At 48.9% G+C, this 24329-nt stretch overlaps 1 protein-coding gene across 1 annotated transcript in view; it reads left to right on the top strand.

Moving 5' to 3' along the window:
• The window catches only part of Zhx2 (zinc fingers and homeoboxes 2), a 143342-nt gene that overhangs the window by 70237 nt on the left and 48776 nt on the right, over nt 1-24329 (top strand). The window contains exon 2 of the mRNA XM_013032254.1: nt 13283-13353. The gene's annotated coding sequence lies outside the window, so the exon portion shown is untranslated. The remainder of the gene's footprint in view (nt 1-13282; nt 13354-24329) is intronic.

Below are 24329 nucleotides of genomic sequence, written 5' to 3'. Positions count from 1 at the left end.
TCTAATGAATCAGCAGAAAGCTGGAAGTGGAGCTGTGACTCAAATGATAGAGTGCTATGCTTGAAGGGAGCAAGAGAAGCTAAAGCAGAGTGCAGAGCCCTAAGTTCAAGCCCCAGCACCGGCACAAAACAAAAGTACAAAACAAAGAGTGATTAGAGAAGAAATAGAGATGACTATGAGGGCTTTTCCTACCCTCAACTCCTGATGCTCATCATTTACCTATGCATGCACACATGAGCACACACACACACACACTTCCACACCATGCTTACATTTTTCTACAGTTAATTTTCTGTCTGGCAGGAAGCTCAGGAAGTCAGTCGTCCAAGCCCTCTCTCTGTGCTTGTCTGCAGCCTTCCCTCCAATCTTCACCTGTGTTCTTGCCCTGCAAGAAAGCAGGAAGGAAAGTGGAGGGGCGGGAGAAGGGAAGAATTGCTGTCCCCGCACCTATCACATCCAGTAGGCAGAGTCTCCACGCAGTGGTGTAAGGGCTCATTATCTAACGATTTTAAAAAACTCAACATGCAGAGGTCCTCTGTCCATGCCCTTCAAGGAGCTCAGTGGGATCGACAGTGTTGAAATTGGCATTGAAAATGGCCAATTACAGCCCGGGATCTGTTTCTTAGCCGTGTTACCTTCTCCAACCCTGGCCCCTAAGGGCAAACAGATCATACATAGAAAATAAGTCTGAGACATGAAGGGAGTAAGGTGTCCAGATGTTTGGTTTTACTGAGAAAACTGGGACCCAGAGAGAGGTGGTAACTGGTCTAAGGTGGCCCAGCCAATTAGGGGCAGGAAGAGCAGACTTGGAAACAGATCTGCAGTGTGCTCGTGCTGTCTTTGTCTCCGTGATTGTTCAGGTAGTGAGGAAGTTACAGGGGAGGAAAATTTCTCTGGGCCAGAATATCTCCATCTTCTGTTCTAAAACAGAACCTTTGAGGAAGCATTGCTATGGCTCAAGTGGTAGAGCACCAGCCTTGAACAGAAGAGCTTAGGGATAGTGCCCAGGCCCTGAGTTCAGACGGAAGGAAGGAAGGGACCTGTCTTCATAAGAGAGCATCCCCTGGTGGTTTTCACTCTTCCCTCTGTTAGCAGAAACTGAAGGATCCAGGAGAACATACTGCCCAAATGACTACATTCACATGCCTTGGTCTTATGCTTGGGTACTCTCATTAATTATCTTTATTCCTCTTCCACAAATATACACATTCCTGGTCCCCCTTCCCCCAGCACACATAGGGAGAACCAAAGAAAGGAGGCTATAAAACCACCCAGGAAAAGATTGGGACTTCATTTCTTTCTAGTAGTATGTAGTTGGTTGAGTGACTTAGCCTCTGAGCTCCAGTTCTCACATCTATACAATTATTAGGCTTGTTATGGGATTAATACTGGTACATACAGCACAAAAACTGCGATACACAGCTTCAAGTCAGGACTTAAGAGGTGTTAGCTAATTCTATGGAAAATTTCAATGTTGATATTGACAATCATATTGTCATCATTTCTATAGGGGAATTAACTGGTTTGCCATCTAAATGAGATACTACTAGGCCTTCTTTTACTTAACACTCTGCTTTTCTACTCAAAGAAGAAACAATACTGCCCAAGTGCCAAGAATACCCTAGCTGGGCTCTTTGGGATAGGGCTATACTGGTAGTCTTCATAATACTTATGTGTAGAAATATCTTGATATAGGAAAAGCATATATAGTTGCAAACCAAGAAAGGTAGAGAGACACCCAAGAAACACTGAAACAAGAATCAAACACTTAAGTATAGTTCCAAAACACCTTTTATATAATGTTCTGCTCCTGGGACTCCCAGCCAACCTAGAGAGAGGTGTCACCTGCTCACTGCAGAGGTGAGGGCACAGAGTCTCCACTACCTGGCACATCCCGGAAGAGAGAAGAAGACGCCGAGCCCGAAAGGCAGACAAGAGGCCCACCATACGAGGCCTTGATATTTGGAGAATGTTACAATCTGGCCTTTTTGTTTTGGAAAATGGGGAAAAAGCAAAAACGGAACTAGGAAGGCCACAGGAGGCTGCTGTGGAAATTCAGGGGAGTGATGGCAGCGGGGTTCACAGGTGATGGATTCAGAGCCAGGCAGGTAGACAGCCTTCCTGTAAGGAGAGATGCATGTGGGTGTTGGCAGACAGGCGAGGAGACCCACCAGCCTCCTGGGTTCCTGGCAGGTCAATGGGAGGCTGATGAGAAGAGTCTTTAGGAGGAACAGATTTGGGGTTCCCTGAAAGCCCTGGAAGCCACCACCATCTAGGATATAAACAGGGGTTCCCCAGCTCCTCAGCCTTCTCTGGCAGAGAGCAGATCATGGGGTTTCCCACTCCTGGGCACTGAGGAAGACTTTCTTTCAGACCCCCCTCTTTCCCCTGCCCAGGCCAGTAGATAAAGAATTTCCATCACCAGCTCCCTGTCGCCCCGTCACCCTCCACCGCCAGTGAATGAGAGAGCAATGAATGACCTTTCTCAGAATGTTGGGCCTGGTACAAAAGAAAAACAACCCCCCTCCCATATTTTACCTTCTAATATTTCAGGCTTTGAGTAACATTTTTTTTATCACCAATCTCTCCAGGATCTTCTCTCTGCTAATGTTTGAAAGTGATTCTTTCTTTCTCGTTTGAATATTGTGCTCAGACCTGGAATAACTTTTGCCCTTTGATGGCTTCTTATGAGATGAAGCCAAGGAAAATTTACAATAATATCAACAACAGTCAGAAGCAGTTCCATGAAAGACTGTTTTTATGCTCGTTACTTGACTTTAGGAAAATTGAGGTAAGCGGAGCTAAATGCCATGTTAAATGCTATTGGAGAGACCCAGCACTGTAGTAGCCAAAAACATGTCCATTTTGTGTGATCATAATAGCATAGCAAATTAAAAAGAGTTGAGCTGGACATAGGCACTCAGAGCAGAGCTAGGTACGTGAATGTAGCTGCCATTTTTGTTGTGATGGATTCCCCCAGAGAAACTGAGGCCCAAACAGGTGGGATGTGCTTACTGCCATGTCTGGATTCCAAAGTCGTGCACACTCCTCAGTGTTCCCAAATGTCACCTTCAAAAGACATCAGCAGCTAGGCACCAGTGCCTCATATCTATAATGATCCTAGCTACTCAGGAGGCTCCGGATCTCAGGTCGAAGCCAGCCTGGGCAGAAAAGTGTGTGAGATTCTTATCACCAGTGAATCACCAAAAAGCTAGAAGTAGAGCAGTGGCATAGTGCTAACCTTAAGTAATAAAGCTAGAGGACAGAGCCTGGGCCCCAAGTTCAAGCTCCAGTATCAGCCAATAAACAAATGGCATCTGTGGTCCAAAAATGCTGTTTAGAAAGGACACAACCCCTGTGATTTTTTTCTGACCCCTGGTTGTGTTCCCCACCTTCCTCCAGCCTGAAATTGCCACCTTTCACTCGTGCAAGTCTCTACCTGTGTCTGAAATGGGCCTGTGTGCACCTGCCCCATCCTCCTACCCCAGGCCTCCCCTTTGCCCATCATCTTCCACTTGTTCTTTGAAATGAGGGTTCAGGCCACACCCCCAGCACCTCCCTCATTGCCCCCATACTCACAGAGCCTGCTCCAGCAGGTCTCTGCAGCCTGCAACCATCCCTGACCCCGAAGATTGGTCCCAGGCCCCTCCTCAAGTTCCAGTCTTAGCTCTCCTGTTGGGTCATTGGGACACGGGCTTCATCTTATAGCTTCTCGCTCACTAGTCTATATGCCTGGTCCAAGGCAGGTGCAAGGACACGTTCTAAAAAGGAGTGGAAGTTGTCATCACCAGAAACAACCCCAGCAAAGGGGAGAAGTGTTCCCTTTCGGGGGGAGCTTGTGCTAGTTCCAGAAATGGCATCAGGGATCTATGCATCCAGGCACCAAGACACCTGGGCACACCCCCCTTCTCCTGCCCTCTCTTGTGCTGGTAGGTGTATGCCCTGCGAAGGTGGCTCTACCTGTCACATCTGAGGTCCAAGTACGGTGTCCCTGAAGAGGTACAGTGATAGAGCCAGGTGCAGTGGCTCATGTGTGTAATCCCAGCTACGCAGGAGTTGGAGATTAGGGGAATCTTTGTTCAAGGCTAACCCAGGCAAAAAGTTAGAAAGATCCCATCTCAACAAACAAGCCAAGCATAGATAGGAGAATCTCAAGGTAAAAACATGAAACCCTAGCAGAAAAAAAAAATGCAAAAAGGTCCTGGCTTAAATTGTGGAGTGCCTGCCCGGCAAGTGTGAGGTCCTGAGTTTAAACCCCTTGCTGTCCAAAAATAAAACAGATGAGTAGAGGACTCGGCCTGGGTAATCACACAATGGCATGCTCAGGTTTACAAAAAACAAACAAACAAACAAAACAAAACTGGCAAAACAGTTCTTAGAGACAATGGTTCTCTTTTGGCTAAGAAAGTTCTATTAGCAGGCTTAAAATTTGCCTCCAAGTGTATTTGAATGGAGAAAGGAATGAGTGAGTATGGGTTGGAGAGGTGTGTGTGTGTGTGTGTGTGTGTGTGTGTGTGTGTGTGTGTGTGTGTGTGTGTGTGTACATGCACCCACGCGGGCAATTGTGAGAGAGAAGCCCCACACACTCACGGCACAATTCCCAGTTGTGCAGAGGCCCCAGGACATCAAGTCACGCCTCTCCATTGTCACTCATTGTCCCTGGAGAAGGCGGCTGGGCTGTGAGTCAGCCCCTGGCTCCTGCTTCTCCTCTTCGCCTTCCCCCTTGGCCTCCAGATTTGTTTCAACCCAGTAGCTCCCTCCACTGACCTGAATGTAATGATTTTATTCTTTGTAAGTAGAGCACTGGCCATCTCCTGTCCTCCCCCGACCCAGCATTAACCTGCTTCTCATTAACTGCTTAACGATGGGGCTTTGTGTGGGAAGATGGCTAGGTCCTATTCTCAGGCCCTGTTCATTTGTGGTCATACTTTCCATAATGACAGCTTGGCAGGGCAGGAAGGGGGTAGGCAAGGAGCTTTCCCCTGGATTCCCTGGGCATACACAGAAGAGGAAATGAATACCAGGTGTTTCTTCACCAGTGGACTGAGGGGCAGGTAGGACCTACCTTCCCATTGGTTCTCCGGCACCATGGGTCTCACTGAAAAAGGTCTGGAGAACCAACCCAACACAGCTCCTGGGTGATTGCTTCTATCTGCCAATTACTCCCCAAATGACTTTAGCCAACGTATTTAGGTTGTCTGAGCCTTGTGTGCAGAATGGGGAGGGTACCAACCACACAAGGAACAGTGCAAGGAACAGTGAGATGAATGCACACCCACAGTGCCCTCCAAGGAAAAGTGCATCCGCCATGCTGGCCCTCCGCTGGATGCTGGGACTTCAATAATAACAACAATAACGATAATAATAATTGAAGACAGAACAGACCCCTGGCACACATTATTACTGGGAGGAGAGGGGCCCCAGATAACCAACCAGCAAATGTGAGGGCAGATAATGAATAACTCAGTTATTTCAGAATAGGCTATATGATATAAGAAAATTAACCCAATAGGGGGCAGGGCACAATGACTCACACCTGTAATCCAAAACACAAGGGGAAACATAGGTAGGAAGATGGAGGGTCCAGTGGTTAGACAGAGGCACCAATGAGAGCTGTCCAGGAGAGGTCAGGAAGGGCCTCATTTGGGAGGTGACTTGATAAGAAATCATTCAGACTTGTGCAACGAGCTCTTGGCAGGGGAACAGAAAGTGCAGAGGCCTGGTGGCAGGACACACTGGATCCAGATGAGGTGTGGATACCTGTGGGGCTTGCTGTGATTATTATTGCACACCATCCCTTCCTCAGAGTCTGCCACCCACCCGGGGGTGGGGGAAGAGAGGACTGCTTAGCTGGGTATAGCAGGGTTGGGCTGCAAACCCATCTGATGCGATTTCAGGGATAAGAGCAGGAGTGGAGAAGGCCTGCCGGAGTAGAGGACATGCAGGGAGGGGAATTTGAAGAGCCTTGAGGGATTATGAGAAACTATGCAGAATGGGACGGTCCAGGCAAGGAGGTATTTGAATGACGTCGGGATTGGCTGGGAAGGACAGCCTCCATGGCCGCCATGGGGTGTGCAGGTTGTCAGTTGGAGATCGCATGCTCTTCACTCAGGATGTATAATCCAGCTGTGTGAGTCACAACCAGATGTACAGCTTCTCAGGGAAAACTGGCCACAGAGAGCCCAGTTGTGGTTTTCTGGAAACTTCCTCGGTGTAAGGCAAGGAGTTCCTCTAAGGAGGAGGTATGGGGAAGGCTGGCTGCCCACACTGCTCTTCTCAGACCCTGCGGCCTTCTAGACCCTCAGGGCAACGGGCGCTGCTGTCACTGGCCTCATTGCCAAAACTTGGGTTCAGTTCCTCCATACAGCTTCTCTGGCCCTTGGGTCCCTTTTCCACACAGCAAAGAAAGGAATTGGGCGCTCTCCAAGGTCCCACCCAGCTGGAATGTCCAAGTTCTTCCTTCCTTTCCCTCCCTGTAGGCCCAGGCTCAAGCACAGAAACTCATTCACAGCCAACCAGAAGCAGGTGGGGTCTCAGCGCCTGTGCTGGCCACTCCTCCACCTGGCTTTCGTGCCCTTCTTCCTCTGCTCCAGCTCCATCCGGGTCCCTGGGTTCTTCTTCTTCTCTTTCCCCTCTCCTGGTGCTCCCCTCCTGCCAGATGTGGAGGTTGGGCTACCACCAAGACAACATTCCCCACCTAGGCTGGGGTGGGTAGAATCCTGACTCAGAACCAAGAGGAAAACTCCAGCATCAGGCAAACAAGACCTCCACTAGCTACCTCCCAGGAGCCCTTCCATTCAGCGTCAGTGGCACCTCTACCCCGCAGCCCTTCCAGGTCCCCCTAGCCAGAGCCCCCACCTCTCCCTAAGGCCTCCTACCCATGACACTTTGTGGTCTGCTGTGGGTACTCTCCATTCACCCTGATTGCAATTATTTGTGTATTTTGTCAGAGCTCCTCTACATGATTTCAAACTCATTGAAAGCAGGAGCCCAGTGGTCCCTGTTCTTCCTACGCTCATCAGTAGCCTCTTTCATATCTGATGCAGCGTTTGTATTCAAAGCGTTGGAGAGATATATGCAGAGTGAGTGGAGTTCTTTATTCTATATATTAAAAAAAAATAGTCCTCTCCTTTCAAGAGTGAATGATTTGGAATGGAAGAGCAACTTTCCAAGCCAAACTAGATTGCACCTTAGGTGCAGCCTCTGTACCATGGAACATTATTAATGTTTCCATGCCTCAGTTTCCTCACTTGTAAAGTATGGATAATCTTAGCACCCATCTGATTGGCTAAATGCATTGTGCGTGTAAAGTTGCCAGCACCATTAGAAGTATCTTTCCTTTTCCTTTTTTTTTTTAAAAAATACATAATAGTGCTTTGCAGTTCATTTGTCTTTAGCTCTTGGCAGATCTTTTCTAGACCTTTCATTCTGTGCCTTCCTCATGCCTATACTAATGCCTCCAGCTACATTCTGGCAGGGAGCAGGGGAGGTGGGGGATGGGACTCTGATCACTGGCTCAGCTGCTGGCCAGTTGGGAGCTACCAGCCACATAAAGCACTGTTACTCAATTCATGTGACTCGACAAATTTGGAATGTGTTTGGGAGTGAGAGTTTTTCCAGCTATGAGTCAGTACATTTATGCTCTCACACACACACTAGAAAAAAAAAAGAAGAGTTGAGCGAGAATCATTTATGAGTGCAAAGTGAAAACTTCTGCCAATTTTATTTTGACCCTGAGGCAAGTAATACTTAAGACATTTAATAAAGGTTTTGGAATAAGATGCAATTGGGAGAAAACACAGCTAGCTGCCTTCCCTGTGTCCATCTCCACTGTGCTGTGGGTTGAGTTCATATCTCAGGATACCTAGATTTTGGCGAAAGGTGATCAGAAAAGAAGAGAAACAAAACCAGCACTTAGGAGGCACTGTTGTGTCCCCTGATCATCATCATATCCCACATTCAAAAGAGAGTTGGGGGAAGGTGGGCAGTTGTAAGCAGAGAGGTTTGGGTTCAAATCTCAGCATGTCACTTTCATGCTGTTTGCTAATACCCATCGCATTCCATTTCATGGGTGGCAAGACTCAGAGAAGATAACACATTATGGCTCTGGACACCTAAGTCCCAATGGTAAACACCATCTCACGTCAACTCCAACCAGAAATGCCAAACATATTGTTCCAGGAGTAGCTGAGAGCCAGAGCAAAGCAGCAGACAGGCACAGGGCTCTGAAGGTAGTATCTGCAAGTCCTCCATCTTCACACCTCCATCTTCAGAACCATTCCCTTAGCCACCTTGGCCGCTCACTTTGACTCCTGTCCACTGGACACCATGACCAACCTGGATCTCCCAGACTGATTCTCTGTGCTGCCATTGATTTTAAAGCCCACCCAGAGAACTCAAATTCCCAGCTCACCCATGTCTCTAATCTTGCAGGGCTTATTCTCAGCTTCCATTTTCTGCTCCAGGAAGCAGCCATGAACACACACCAGAGGTATATTCCTCTCCCTCACATCTGCCAACAACCATGCTACAGCCAGGATCCCCTGAAGCTGGACAGAAGGAAGCTCAGGCCAAGGAGGAGGAAGAATTTTCCCCTAAAAGAATCAGATCTACCTTTGATAACCCTTCCTACAGATTCCAGAATCCCTGAGGCAACCTAGAGATAAACAGGATAACCATTCCTCCCATCCAACCCTTGCTTTTGAGGGCCATTATGTGGAGTCACAGACAGAAGCCAGGTCTTTGGTGGCTTCTGGCTGGAGATTCCACTTCTTGCTAAGCCTTCAAATCTCTGGGAAACCTAGGGACTTGGGTCTCTAATTTTCTCTGCAGCAGCCTCTGGCTGGCTTCTAGGCTCTGAGCCTATCATGCCTCCACCACTTGTGCTTGGCTTGCTACTTGCCTTTGGGGCGTCACCCAACATGCTGTGTCCTCATGTACCTGTGTGTGCAATCTTGCCACCACTGCACTTTGCTCAGATGAGCACAATAATGCCATTGAAGTCTTTGTCCCCGATCCAGTGAGATCAGGATTCACCTTATATGCAGTGGCCTATAAAAAGACTTGCTGGAAAGAAGGAAGAGATGGCACTGAGCACCTCTTCCTGACAACTTGGAAGAGGACATATTGTCAAATAAATAGAGATCAATTGTAGAATATAATTCAGTATTCTTATAAGTGCCCCCCATGTCAACACACACACACACACACACACACACACACACACACACACATTCTGAAATTAACCTCTTCTCCACATTGAGGAAAGTTAAGGCACAAAGTTGAAGACACAGTGTGGGGGAAATAGAAGGATTAACCAATGAGGCCTGAGTTTCAAGACTGGGTTGGGACTCTACTCTTGCAGATCTGGGTAACTCAATCTCTCTCAGATTCAGGTTTGCCATCTGGAAAATGGATAGATATATACCAGCTCCTCAGAGCTGCTATGGAAATGGGAGAAGGGGCATGGGCCCTGACCCAGTGTCTTTCCCAGAGCACAGGCTCAGAGGAATCAGCAGTTACTAGATCACTAAGCAGAGGCTGTTGGTACTAGAACATAGGCCAGCAATTTTGGTTGCACTTTCAGCTTGCAGAATGATGACCAAGTTTAGTTATGTACTTTAGTTAACTTGTAGCTTTCTACCCTCTTTGACCTTGACCCTCTCTTGTTCCAGACTGTCCTCCCTTCCCTGTTTCTCTCTTCTGCGTCCCTCCCATCCATATGATGCTATTGCCTCAGGACACTGTGACCTGTTTACTAGACCAGAGTACTTACTCATCTGTTACGTGCTTACTGAATGAAAAACGGAATGGAATGATCCATTTGGAGAGAACATCATACTGAGTAGGGGAGGGCGTCTCTCTCCTGCAGATTCAAGCAACTTGACAGGCTTAGATTAGGCCAAAATAAAAAACAGGAAGACTTATGTGGGAGATGCTGTCCACAGATTTTTTTTCCATCCTTGAGATCTTGCTCTATAGGGCCAGTGGCACAAGGGGTCCTGAACCAAGAAAGAAGGAAAGAAATGTGCACACATTTGGAGTTCTGGGAAAACTTGAAAATCAGTTATTCATTCATGACATTGCTGATGAGGGCAGAGCTGTAGGTTCTGTTGGCCTCAGAGTGCATTGAGGCCCTTGATGGCTCCCAAGAAACCTAAGGAGGTCGTTTCTGTATGTGGTCCTGCCAGGGGTGGCGGGGGAGGCAATTAAGGTCCTCAGAAGGCCTGTGAACCACAAGAATACAGAACAAGAGTGAGAAAGAAGCAGGAGCAGACTCCGCCTTCAGTCTCCAAGCCCCGCCCACCATGCCAGGCAGGACCAAATGTCTATGAGTGATGATGAGGAACTGAGTTCAAGGCTAAAGCAGAGATGGAGACGTAGAACCCACACACACTGTGAGATTCTCCAGCTCTAGGAATCACTGGCTCTTCCGCCCCTAGCCAAATCCTCCCTCTCTCCATGCTCAAGTGCTGCTCCTCCGTTAAAGATCAGAGCAGCTAGTGTCAATAAGAGGCGCTGTGAACTCACCTGCTCACAGCACTTTCCAAAACTTTCTGTGTCTTACCTCCCTTCCGTCTGCAGGGTAAGGTGGTGAGGTGGTGTTAATTAGGGGAGAAAGGAGAACAGAACATTCCAGAAAGAAGGCACAGCACATCCAGGAGCTTCAGGAAGCACAAGGCAAGGATGCGAGAGGCCAGTGAGCTAGAACATGGGAGCCAGACAGGGTGGGGTGAAGAGAGCAGGGCCAGACCTTGCTGGCTATGGCAGCCCAGAGATGGGGCCCTCCAGGGACACAGGAGGGCTCTGGTAACTGCTCCTACCTTGTGCCTTTCTATACGTTGTTCTTCTCACACTCTTCTGTGAAGGTTCTTCTCCCTTTAAAAAAAATTTCTTAAAGACAGATCTAGTTTTACTTCTTGAAGGTCTGTCTGGGGCTTAGCACAGAATCAGGTATATCCGGGTACTCAAGAAATAATTGTTAGGGGCTGGGAAGGTGGCTCAGTGGTAGAGCACTTGCTTTGCTACATGGGGCCCTGGGTTCAATTCCTCAGCACCACATAAGCAAAAAGAAAAAAGCCAGAAGTGGCGCTGTGGCTCAAGTGGTAGAGCGCTAGCCTTGAGCTGAAGAGCTGAGTGACAGTGCCCAAGCTCAGAGTTCAGGCCCCACAACTGGACCCCCCCAAAAAATAAATAATTGTTAATCTACTCAATATTTAATATTAGCCTGGCCAATATTTCATCACCCTCGATTACACACTTATCCATAGATATTAATACCTCCAGTGTGATGCTCTAGAGTGACAGATGCATTCGTGGATATATTGGCATTCTTAAAATGTAAGACTCAGGCTTTGGGGGGATAGAATTGTAACAGACCACTCAGAATTCATGCAAATCTACAGCACAGCATGGCTCTGGTGAGAATAGTAACACAACAAGGCACACTGTATCTTGAAATAAAAAAAGAAGCTGGGCCCTAGTGGCTTATAACTATAATCTTAGCTGCTAGGGAAGCTGAGATCTAGGGGATTGAGGTTTGAAGCCAGCTGGTCAGAAAAGTCTAGAAGACTCTATCTCCAATTAATCAGCAAAAGACTGGCCTGGAGATATGGCTGCAGAGGTAGAGCAGCCACCTTGAGTGAAAATGCTAAGGATAGAACCCAGACCCTCAGTTCATACCCCCACACCAACAAAACCCTACAACCCAGTGAAGCTCTTGGCAGTGGATTCTCATACTGCACCGAAAGGCCAAAGGGCAATGGGTGAGAAAACTAAATTTCCTGCCATCAAAATTAATTACTCACTGTGAATAGATTCAATAGCTCAAATTCCCCGACAGGAAGAAAACCCAGAAGTACTGACTGGGGGAATTTGGGGAGTGGGGGGGGGACTAAGAGGAGAACCTGCCTCTTTCCTAGCCAGTGTCTCCCTCTGGGTGCCCTAAGATCTACCCAGGACTGCCCCGCCCCCATCAGTTCCAGGCTTGAGGCCACAAGCCCATCCCAGCCCACTGTCCTTCCATCATTATTCCCACCGAGAGTGGCCCTTCTGCCCCTCACCCTCTGCTTGAGGCCCCAAAGCTGGCAGGTTCTGGAAATGCAAGAACAGTGCTTTGAATCCACTCACTCAACAGCTCCACAGCCACAGCAAGCAAGCTGTCACTCCTTGAGCCTGTTTCCTCGCCTGGAGATCAGACGACAGTTTTCTTCCTTCCGTGATTTAAGAGCATGACAGACCAGGCTTTGCAGACATTTGCACGCCCCAGAATCACCCGAGGGCCTTGTTAAAATGCAGGTCTGATTCTGCAGCGCCGAGGCCCTGCCTTGCCAACTAGCTCCCAGGTGGCGTCATTTTTCACCTGTGAATTGCAAAGAGCGTTGCTCAGGTGTGTGGCATGTGTGGCGTGGTTTAACCCAGATAAGCATTACCTCTGGGTGAAGAGATTTTACTTCAGTCCAGCCAAAAAGGTGGCTCTTGGAGAGCAGGCAGTTTGGGCTTACCTGAGAGTTCTGCAGGAAACAAGAAAAAAAATCAAGTTTTGATTGCTCCCCCTCCCCCATACACACACCTGGTCGTCCCCAGTTGCCTCCGCCTGCCTGCTTCTGGATTCTGGAGGCTACAGAGCCTCTGGGCTCAGGCCTCAACTTGTCACTCTTGGAAGGAAAGCATCCTCAGAGCCGGGCACAGCTTTGTTCTGCCAACTACAGATCTCCCGAGGAATTTTCAAAGCACACTGGGTGCGTTTGGCAGGAGTCTCTGGGGCTATAAATACAACTGGGGGCGGGGTGGGGGGGGAATCTCTAAGGACTGCAGTGTCTTTTCCACTTGAGGCCTAAGTACAGAGCTTTTCCCTTTCACCACACCAAAATGGAGTCCCTCACGACTTGCTGCTGGAAACAGGCAGTGGGAACAGGAGGGGACGCAGAGGGAGGGTAAGGAGGGGTTCACCCCCTCAGATATATCCCCCAGAGGATTTCCCCTTTCCTTTTGCTCCTAAAAGCTGGCCTTGCTATACCGACTGCTGACTCATCCGGGGTTAGGGTCTTTTTTTTTTTTCCTTTCTTTCTTTCTCTCTCTGTCTCAGACTCGCCACAAAGCTGGGAGATTTTTGAGGTTGGTTTAATGAGCAGCGAGGTCCTTGTACAGATGCCTTTTCGTGTTATACTCCTCCCTGCCCCCACTCCATCCATTCTCCTGTGATTCAGTCCCGTCCGAAAAGAGAGATGGACACCCAGGTGTTGCGCCCCAGCTTCTAAAGCTGAATGCTTGTTCTCTGCAGGTCTCCCTGCACCGGCTGCTCTTGGAATCCAGCTGTGAGCCGATTCCTAGGATGTAAGCAAGACCAGAGCGGTGAGTGATGCCCTGGCTGGTGGCCTCGGTCACACCTGGCCTCCCTGGCTTGAAGGAGAGGCATGGGAGGGCATGGGGTGGCTCTGAAAGCAGTTCCATCTGAGCGAGCACACCTGGTCACAGAACAAGATACACATCCAGGTGTGAGGCCCTCGGAATCTGCTGGGTCCCTGCCAGGCCTCCTTACAAGCTTGAGAGGCCCCAGGTGGCCGCGCTGTGCCTTCTCTGCTGCTGTGGCCGCAGTGGACACTCCTTGTTCAGCAGCCATGTGCCTACAGTTGTGTGGGGAGGATTAGGGGAAGCCTAGAACAGAGTGGGAGCTCCCTGGCACCCACTGCAATCGCCCCAGGAGGCAGGGCTCAGGCAAGGCATCTCTGAACGACTCGCCCTAGTGTCGCTCTTGCTTCCGCCTAAGGTAAGACAAACTGTGCCCAGGTGGAGCATGCAGCTCAGGTTAATAGTGAGCTCCCTGGCCTTGGCAGAATTCAAGAAGGAGTAGGAGACACGGCCCTGGAAAATGATGGAGAACGGCTTTGCGGAGGGCAGTGTTTTACCCTCTTTTGTCTGGCAGTCTAGAACCCCGCGTGGGGTAAGTGTGAGGAGAAAGGGGAGGACGTAGGGACTCACTGGGCAGATTGGAGGCCGTATGTGTACACTCCCAGCGCGGACTTCTGGTGTCTGGGTCTGCTGAGGAAGCCATTGGATGAGACAACCTTGGGTCTCTCTGGTCCCCTAGTGCCATCCTGTCCGCTGTCTGTGAGCTGACTCCAGACGGCATGTCTGTTTGCAGGTATGACACCAAATACCTGGGGTGGGCAACCTGAAAAGCAGGATGGTAGTTTTGCTGGCAGGCTTCCTCGTACAAGCAAGGCCACAGAAAGAGCTATCCACTGGTCACACCAGCCAGGGACTTGGCCTGAGGATCTGGATCACACACACCTGGGGACACACATGACAAAGCCACCCACTGTCCACTCCCCAGCATGGCAGAGGAGGCAGAAGTAGGTGAGGCCTGAGCAGGTGGCTGTGAGAGGATTATAAGCTTGGCTTCACCCAGCAGCTTGGGACCCTTTGGCAGGGGTCAGTACAATCCCACAGGTTCAAGTGACCAAAATCCAGACTGCTGGACCCAAGAACGCCAGGTCCAAATTGGGAACAGGAAGCAGGGTTCAGGGGAGAGTCTGAATAATGGGATGCTTTGTGTCTGGGCCTCTCACCCCATCTCGGTCAGCTGCAGCTGCATTTCCCCAGGGCCTCTGAGGGCTGGGCGCTGTGGGAAGCCACAGCTGGGCCCGGTGTATTGGAGTAACTGACAGCCCAGAAGAAGCTTGGGTTTGACAGTGTTGTTTACAAGCTGTATGTTGGTGTGAGTCCAATGCGATCAGAGGGCATGGAGGGGAAAGGAAAGTGGGGGCCGGGGGGAGGAAGAGGAGGAAGGTTGAATTTGAGTTGTGATTCGGCAGGGTCCTTAGCAAGCTTCAAGCAAGACAGAACAGTGGGTCCTTGCGTTCCCAGACCCTCACATGTAGGAGGTGCTCAGTAAATAAATGAGCGCTGAGTTAAGGAGTGGGAGAGGTGTTCAGGGAAGTGGTATCTGTGTTGAAGGACAAAGGCCCTGGAGTAGATTACCCGGCTCTTCTACTAGCTGCGGGCCCCCTGGCAAGTTGCCAGCTTCTCTGTGCTTTGGTCTCCTCATCTGTAAAATGGGGACAGTGTGGCCCTGAGGATTTGATGAATCCATTCACACACAGCTGTTTGTGCCTGGGTGTAGTATGTGCCTCCCCCGCACCGTCTCTCAGCCCGTGCTCTTAGATGTGGGCTAGGGCCCAATGTTGGACCAGAGGCAAAGCGGCGTCTTCAGTCTGAAGTCCTGATGTAGTCACAAGGGTGCTCTGAGCCGTTTCTCTACCATGGAGATGCGGTGGAAAGGTGGACGGAGGCTCTCTCACATGGCCCCTCCTGGTTCTGCCTCTGATCCAAAGTCAGAGGCAGCTCTGCCATCCGTGGCTAGAATGGTGTGAATCCCATCCTTTCCTTCCCTCACAGAAGGGGCCTTGAAAACCGCAAATCATAGGCACCAGAGAGATGTCATTGATACTGATGGGAAGTCGTTTAGGACTTGAGCCTGGATGCATCATCTCAAGCCCCCACCCCCAAGACCTCAAGGATGGACCTTGGGGTCTGTCCCCAAGGGTAAAAGACAGCTTGTCACTAGATTCCCAGAACAATGCTTCATTTAACAAAAGGCAGCGCCCACCACCCCAGGATTTGTAGTCTATTTCAGATAAAAACTGCCTTAGCCTGAAATGCATGTTCAAGGTTCTATTTCTTACATTAATAATAGGCCGGGGGCTATAGAATGGGCCTGCTTGGGGGTTCCTGTACCTCATCCTAACTCTATCCCTAGCTGGAGTGTAAGATGGGAAGATGAGCCAAATTGTTTCTGACACAAACAGAGCCTGTGCCACAAGGGTCTAAAAATATCACCAGTCTCTTTTCCCATGCACCAGCAGATAAGGGAAAGGGGAGCAGGGATGAGGAATCCAGGAGCACTCTACTGAGAAGGGTCCTGAGACAGATCTACTACACAGTATGCTACAATGGATTGGTGATGTCTGCCAAGAGCTCAAAAGGATGACTTTAGTATGCGTGCCACTTTCCATTATCCTGAGACAAAGTAATTCCCAAGGCTGCCTTCCAGCTCCGCTCTTTGTGGCTTGCTATCAGCCTGGTTTTACACCAGAGAGGCAAAGCCTAGCCCAGCCTCACTAATCTGGACCACTATAGATGCAGCCCAAGTAAAGTTAAGGCATCTCCTTAAGGCTTGCTGCATGCAAATGAGCTTTACACCTTTCACCCCAGGTACCCCACAGAGCCCAGCCAGCAAACTCAGCACAGACCTGGGGACCAGGACCTGTGCTTATGCAGGACTGACCCTCTAGCTAAACCCATGAGACTTTTCTCTCTAGGCCATTCTATGTACTTAGGACTGGAATTTTACTGAAACTCTAACAAAAGCAAGGCATTTAAGGAAGTCAAGAATCATTGCATGGTCAGTTTGGCTTCTGTTTGAAACAGCCAGGGGAAATGGATGAGAGGGGCAGGGCTGGATTTGCTGGGAATGAGCTGTTTTTTCCAGAGTTCCTACTCCTTGATGAGATAAGAGAGTGTAGAACAGAGCTAGAATCCGTCCCTGCCCACCACCCCGCTCCTGTCCCCCTGACACACACACCCAAACTTCCCAATCTGTAAAACAGGGAAATAATAGCACACCGCTCACAAAAGTTGCTTTCCAGGTATGCGCTCTGCACCACCTCCATCCATGCTCATGCCCAAGAGGGGCTTGCTTAAATCTTTTAGTGGTAACATACCCTGACATGACTCCGGCTAACTCAGGGCCTCTTCCTTCTCCTCCCTGATTTCTCTTCCATAGGAAATAATCCACTTAAATACTCCATTTGAGCTGCTCTGATCAAGTCCTCTGGGTGGGGGATAACCAGGGTCTTCCACATGCACGTGCATGAATGGACAAGTCTGTGGTGTGCCAACAGGCGCATGCGTGAATGAACTTGTCTGCAGTGTGCTGAGTCCCTCAGCAGGGTTCTCTGGCAACGGCCTGTGCCAATGGCAACTAGAGCACAGCCACCTCTTTCAACACCCAAATTCCACCCCTGCTGGAGGGAGAGGCGGGATTCACACCAGAATTTAGGTGTGAGCAAACCCGAAGGATGGGCTTTCCTTGTTTATAATGGGTGTGAAGTTTCAAGTAGAACTCTCCTGTCTGTCTCTGAGAACCATCAAGAGAAAGATTAAGCTTCTAGGAGTCGCAGTGCTGGGGATTGAAACCAAGGCCCTGCGCATGCCAAGCAACTGCTCTATCACTGAGCCACATGCCCAGCCCTAAGGTTAGCTCACAGTTTTAGAGGCTGAAAGTCAAAGGTCAAGTGGCCTCATCAATTTGGCCTTCGGTGAGAGCCTCCTAACAGATCGCATGACCATGGTGGGGAACACATGTGGACAACCTAGTAAGACAGGAAGCCAGAGGGATGAAGGAGAGGGACTTGGGGCTTGCATTCACCACATGAGAACAAATGAGGTCCTGAAAGAACTCCATTACCCTCTTCTAAGGATGAGACTCCCAGCAACCTAACCACCTACCACTAGACTCCACCTCTTAAAGGTCCCACCACCTGGGAATCAAGCACCCAACTCTGATGGTTACACTCAACCCCTGTGGCACTACAGCAGGTTGTACATGGCCTCTATCTGGCCCTTCACAGGAGATGGATGCTGGCATCACATAGAACCTGGGTAATGGAGTCACCCAAGCCTGGCTTCAGATGCTGGGATAGATGGTCAGGGCTCCCCTCTGTGCCTGTAGCAGTGGAGGACCCCTGGAGTAATAGAGATGGTATCTGGACTTGATTGACCCTCAGACATGAGGACAGACACAGTGGGCCCTCTTAGGTACACAGAGGCTCAAGCTTGAGGGAGCAGATCATTCACCTGACTCACCATGGTTCCACAGTGAGATGATTGGCAGAGCCAGGATTTGAACCAGGAGCACTCTGGCCCTACACTTTTTTTTTATTTGCTTCCCTATTGTTACCATTATTTCTCCCTTAAGACAAGAGAAAGGTTTGTCTCTCCCCATTTACTTCCCTGTCCCCCCTCTCCCCGGTTTGCTGGCAAAATTCCTTTCTACCACCCAACAGCAATGAAAACATAGAAGAGCTGTCACAGCCAGGTGCTGGTGGCTCACACCTGTAATCCTAGCTACTCAGGAGGCTGAGATCTGAAGGTTGCTGTTCAGAGCCAGCCCAGGCAGGAAAGTCCATGAGACTCTCATCTCCAGTTAACCATCAGAAAGCTAGAAGTAGCATTGTGGCTCACAATGGTAGAGTGCTAGCCTTAAGCAGAAAGAGCTCAGGGACAGCACCCAAGCCCCAAGTTCAAGCCCCACAACTGACAAAAAAACGGGGCGCTGTCACAAACACCCTGACACAAGCATCTAGAATTTTAGCTTTGGCCTTCATTAATTTGTCTGTCCATCTATCTCCATCCATCCACCCACCCATACCCCAAACACAAATCCAGCCCCAGGATCTGACAGCCCACATCTTCATCACGGACAGCCACATGCCCTAAACCCCTGGACCATCCAGAGTCTTGGTCACCAGGGGCTTCAGGATGCTTACTCCATAGGACCAAGCACTTCATTTAAATAGGCTGCTATTTGGGCAGCCCCTCCCTACCCCCCTGCACGTTACCATGGTGATGTTATTTTAACAAACAGCTCCTTAATATTTAATGAGAATTATGCTTCTGACAGGCGAGTAGAAGAGCATCCACACTGCAGAGGACTCAGAAAGCCAGCAGTCTTCCCCACTTCCCCTCTCCCCCTTCTCCCCTCCCCCTACCCCCCTGCCACCCTATGCTTGTATTCGGTTTGTCACCAGAAGGTGTGAGCATTGTGGAGCAAGGAGCCTCGTGGTGCCATTCGTGGGCTACTCACGGCAATTGACGCTTGTCACATTTTTAATGTAGAATGTCACAACGGCTCCTGGAGGATGCGGGTAGCAGGAAGGCATTATTAAACACCGATCTGCTCACTTCACTCCTGCTCATCTGAGACTGCTGAAAGACTGGTTTGTTTCCAATGTATTTTGTTGTGGTGGTTTTAGTACTGAGGCTTAAACTCAGGGCCTGGGTACTGTCCCTAAGCTTCTTAAGTCAAGTCTGGGGCTCTACCACTTGAGCCACAGCTCCACTTCCAGCTTTTTGGTATCTAATTGGAGATCAGAGTCTCACAGTCATTTCTGCCCTGGCTGACTTCGAACCACATTCCTCAGATCTCATCCTTAGCTAGGGTTACAGGTGTGAGCCACCTGTGCACAGGCATTTTAGTCGAGCTGGAGTGTAAGACAGCATATGCAGAGCCAGGGTGTGCTGTGTGTGCTAGTGTGTGCAGCTATTCATGCCTTCTTGTCAAGGGGCCACTGTCCTACTTAATTGATTGAGTAACAAGCTGGTGTAGGGACCGGGGGACCAAGCCCGATGCCCCAAAGGGACAATGGCCACCTTCTGGCACCCTCCATCACTGTCGCTCTTGTATGTCATATACTATGCTCACCACTTGAAGGTAGAAGTTTATTTCACATTCCAGATGCCCAGTGAGAAAGATGAGTAAGTACACTAAAGCAGAGAGAGAAAAGTAATGGTGCTTTCGTAGCTGCATGACCTAGAGTAAGCTGCCTAACTTCTCTGTGCTTCAATTTTTCTCATCCATAAATGGAGAATAACACTACATACACTAACAGTCATCGTGCTGTTTAAAATGAAACACACACACAAGAAGACCTAGGTCATTACAGAAAATACGTAGCACCCATGGTTTATAACTATAATCCTAGCCACCCAGGAGGCTGAGAGCTGACAATTGAGGTTTGGTGCCAGACTGGGCAGACAATTCCCAAGAGACCCTTATGTCCAATTAACCAGCAAAAAGCTGGAAGTGGAGACATGGCTCAAGTGGTAGAGTGTCAGCCATGAGTGAAAAAGGCAAGTAAGAGGCCCTGAGTTCAAGTTCCAGTATCAGCACACACACACACACACACACACACACACTTAAACTAGGAAAGCACTAAATAAACTCCTTTGAGAACTGTGCATACAATTATACTAACAGCGAGCCTGTGATAAACATGTACTGGTGTCCAGGCGCCGTGCCATCTTGGACATGATACCATCTCATCAAATCTCCTGTCATCCTCATTATCCTCACCTGGCAGTTCAGGGCAGTGAGGCTCAGAAAGGTTGGAGAAGTTGCCCTGACGCTGATCATAGAGAGGATCTGCCACTCTGATGTGGCATGAAGTGCAGTACAAAAAACAAGGTGCCAGATTGAAGCCTTAGCTTGCTGCCCGCCACAAGCATCCATCACACACATGGTGCCATGGAAACCAGGGCCCCGCAGGTGCTTCTGGGAGGCGGAAGGCTGCATAGATGCCTTGGAGGCCATGGATGTCTGCGGGCAGAGGCGGGGTGTGAAGGTGGAGAGGCAGCTTGTGGGTAGGAAAGGGGGGTATGGCTGCATTTGAAGACGCTTGACTGCTCAAAAGTCCGATCTCTGGTACTAGGCGGGAGCTCATCCAAAGTAACTATGAGTTTTTTGTTTTTTTTTGTCATTTTCTGTAAGTAGTTGTACAAAGGAGTTGCCATTTAACAAAGCAGTTTAGGAACACAATCTTGATCATTGTCACCCCTTTCCATTCTTACTCGTCCCTCCCCTACTCACCCCTTCCCTCATCTTGTTAATTTTGTAAGGTATACATTAGATTCTTGACTGCATTCTCTCCCTCTTCTCCTCTTCATTGAGCTGATTACTTAAAGATAGGAGTTTAATTGAAATAAATGGATTGGAATAGGAAGATGGAGAACAAAAAGGGAGCTGGAAGCTCATATAGTTTTTCCACGTCCTTGTGGCAGGATTTCTTGAGTGTGACAAGTGAGAGAATTCATGTGTAAGGCCACATATGCATGTGAAAAAATAACCACTTTGTTCTGTACCTCCCAGAACAAAGAAAGAGGAGAGGAGGTTTGAAACATGCTACAAAATTCAACCAAGTCATGGCGTTTTAGAAAAACCTATCTATGGTTGGGTGACAGTGGCTCACAGCTATAATCCTAGCTATTCAGACGGCCGAGATGTGAGAATCACAGGGGCATTCAGAGCCAGCCTAAGCAGAAAAGTCCGTGAGAGTCTTATCTCCAATTAAACATCAAAAAGATAGAAGTGGAGCTCTGGCTCAAGTGGTAGAGCACCAGCCTTGAGCAAAAAGGCTCAGGGACAGCACCCAGGCCCTGGACCGGCGAGAAAGAAAGAAAGAAAGAAAGAAAGAAAGAAAGAAAGAAAGAAAGAAAGAAAGAAAGAAAGAAAGAAAGAAAGAAAGAAAGACAGGAAGGAAGGAAGGAAGGAAAGAAGGAAAAAGAGAGGGGGAGGGAGGAAGGAAGGAAGAAGGAAGGAAGGAAGGAAAGAAAAGAAGGGAGGGAGGTGAAGTGGGAGAGAGACAGAGAGAGATAGAGAGAGAGAGACAGAGGAGGGAGGAAAGAAAAGACTGGGATGGATTTGTGTCTCACCATTTAGGTTGTGAGGCCTGCGCTAGTTATTCATGTCTCTAGCCCTCTGTTGGTCCCTGGGTAAAACGGGAGTTCCAGTGTTCACCTCTGAATGTTGTTATGAGAATTCCATCAGCGGAGCCTCGTGGGTGTGGGGGGAAGGGGGGCTCAGACCAGCATCCGCATGAAACAAAGGCCACACTTCATAAAAGCCAACCACCTAGCATTACTGTTATATCATTGAAGCCATAACGGAAATGAAGTTGAGTTTGACAGGTGGTGGCATGGTGGAGTGGTAATGATGAGGACCTTTAGGGTCTTTTCATGGGTGACCTGCCCAAGGTCACTCTACTGGCAGGGGCAGCAGGGAAACTGGCAGTCTTCTCCTGAAAAAGCACTTCTGTACCACCATAAGTTGCCCATCCTGTCACTCCATGGTTTCCCCCAAAGTACCTATAGCGGGACACCAGTGGCTCATACCTGTAATCCTAGCTACTCAGGAGGCTGAGATCTGAGGATCGCAGTTCGAAGCCACTCTGGGTAGGAAAGTCTGTGAGACTCTTATTGCCAACTAAGCACCACAAAGCTAGAAGTAGAGTTGTGGTTCAAGCGGTAGAATGCTAACCCTGAGCAAAAATGCTCAGGGATAGAGTGCAGGCCCTGAGTTCGAGCCCTAGGACTGGCAAAAACAAAAAGGACTTCTCTATTTGTTTGTCTAGTGGAAATGCCCACTTCCTTCCCACTTTCTGCTATCAGATCTACACACCTAGATCAGCATTAACTATGTGAGGACTCAGTGTATATCTAAAATCTCTTAATTAACTGCAAAGCTTAATTAACTTAATCAATCTCCTTCCCCCTTCCCCTCCCTCCCCTCCAAAAAAAGAGGACTGCTTTAAGTATAGTCTCTAGCTGCAAGTTCTGATTTTAGTAGTTTCTAATCAGACTCCAAATTACTAGCTTGCTGTCTTAATCTGCCCGAGTTATCGCCTTCCCTGTGTGATTCATCTGTCTCTCTCTGGCCACAGAGACAAGCCTTGCAGTACAGCTTATCGTGTTATGCTTATTGTTTCCTGAAAGGAGTGAATGGAACAATAGTGTTTACTTCCCCCACCTTCTCTGTCTCTGTGTGTGTGTCTCTCTCTCCCTCCCCTCTCTCTTTCTCTCTCTCTCTCTCTCTCACACACACACACACAAACCGTGCACTTACATAACCACTGTCTCTAGGGTCTCTTGCTTGGCCCACCTCCCAGAATCTTTTCTCTTTTTTGGAAAGTTTTTTCCTTCCTTTCTCTAAAGAATAAAAACCAAAGCAGGCAGTAGTGAAATGTGCATCAGCCCTTCAGACTCCAGAGGATCGCCAGTGATGCCCACCACTTCCTGACCCCTGAGCCAGATACCATTCAGACCCTGCCACTCCCCGGGCCTCTGTGTTCTCTTCCTGCTTGCAGGCCTACTCTCACATCCCCCGAGAGAGCTCTTAAAATTACAAACCAAAGCCAGGCACTGGTGGATCACACCTGTAATCCTAGCTTCTCAGAGGGCTGAGAGCTGAGGATCATGGTACAAAGACAGCCTGGGCAGGAAAGTCCGTGAGACTCCAATAAACCACCAGAAAACTAGAAATGGAACTATAACTCAAAGTGGTAGAGCGCTAGCTTTGAGCAAAAGAAGCTAAGTGACAGCACTTGGGCCCTGAGTTCAAACCCTAGTCACAAAAAGAAGGAAAGGAAAGGAAAGAGGAAGGGGAAGGGGAAGGAAGAAGGCAGGCCAGAAGTATAAGTGTAGCTCAAGTGGCAGAGCACCAGCCTTGAGAGAAAAACACAAGCAAAATCTTGAGGCCCTGAGTTCAAGCCCCAGCACATGTGAGCACACACACACACATACATACTCGCATATCATGTCCATCTTAGGAATCATGACCACATCCTTTCTCACTGCACTTGGACTGACACTTCACCTCCTTTCTCTTGTTGCCCAAACCAGGGCTGGGGGCGCCCTCCCTTCCTCTCCAGCCTCCTTTCCCCAGTCCACTCCTCCTCCCCACCACACTTCAACCTTGCTCTGGCTTCTGCACTGTCATCTTCACCAAATTGCTCCTCATTTGCAGTTGCAGCTGCATGGTCTCATGGACCAGGCTGAGGCAGAGCAATTCACACTTTATGGGGGGGCAGCAGGGAACAGGAAAGGGAGGGAGCCGGGATGAGGAGCAGGAGAATGTATTGACCGAGGCAGGAACCAGAGTGAGGGGAAACAGAAATGAGAGGGACAAAAGCAGTGCTGCACACACATTATTAGTCCGTCAGTGGCCCCGTCACTTCCTGAGAAACTCCAGCCCATTGCTGCCACACCCAAAGGATCTCACTTGCAGATTTGTACACCCAGACTTATGGGCCTATGGGAAAAGTGTGATTAGGGACATAATACTATAATAATAATAATAATAACCCTCAGATAATAAGAGCAGTAGCATAGCTTTCCATGTTACACAAATTTAGAAATACACAAATAATACAGTGCACTGTACTGTACTGTGGGACTTCATCAGTCAGGAAGGGGTTACTGTGGAGTGTTAGAAAGAGAGTCAAAATGTAGCACAGCTACAAGTGGAGTAACTGCGTAAACTGAGGCAGCAGCAGACTTCTGAGGGATGTGTGTGCTTTGGACATGCCTATACAGTTCCATTCCAATGGACCAAGTTTTCTAACATCGCCTACCCTTTGTCACTGCTGAAACGAAACAGGAGCAAAGGCAACAGGCACAGTATTCTCTAATAACATCCGTCATGTTGGAACAGATGGGTGTTTTCAAGCAAGGTGAGAGAACAGGAAGTACTGTGTTTCAGGAAGGCCGTGAGC

The sequence above is a fragment of the Dipodomys ordii genome, unplaced genomic scaffold (assembly GCF_000151885.1).
Source record: "Dipodomys ordii isolate 6190 unplaced genomic scaffold, Dord_2.0 Scaffold151, whole genome shotgun sequence".
Taxonomy (NCBI): domain Eukaryota; kingdom Metazoa; phylum Chordata; class Mammalia; order Rodentia; family Heteromyidae; genus Dipodomys; species Dipodomys ordii.
The sequence above is the reverse complement of the archived record's forward strand: the minus strand, read 5'-3'. Positions and strand labels throughout refer to the sequence as shown.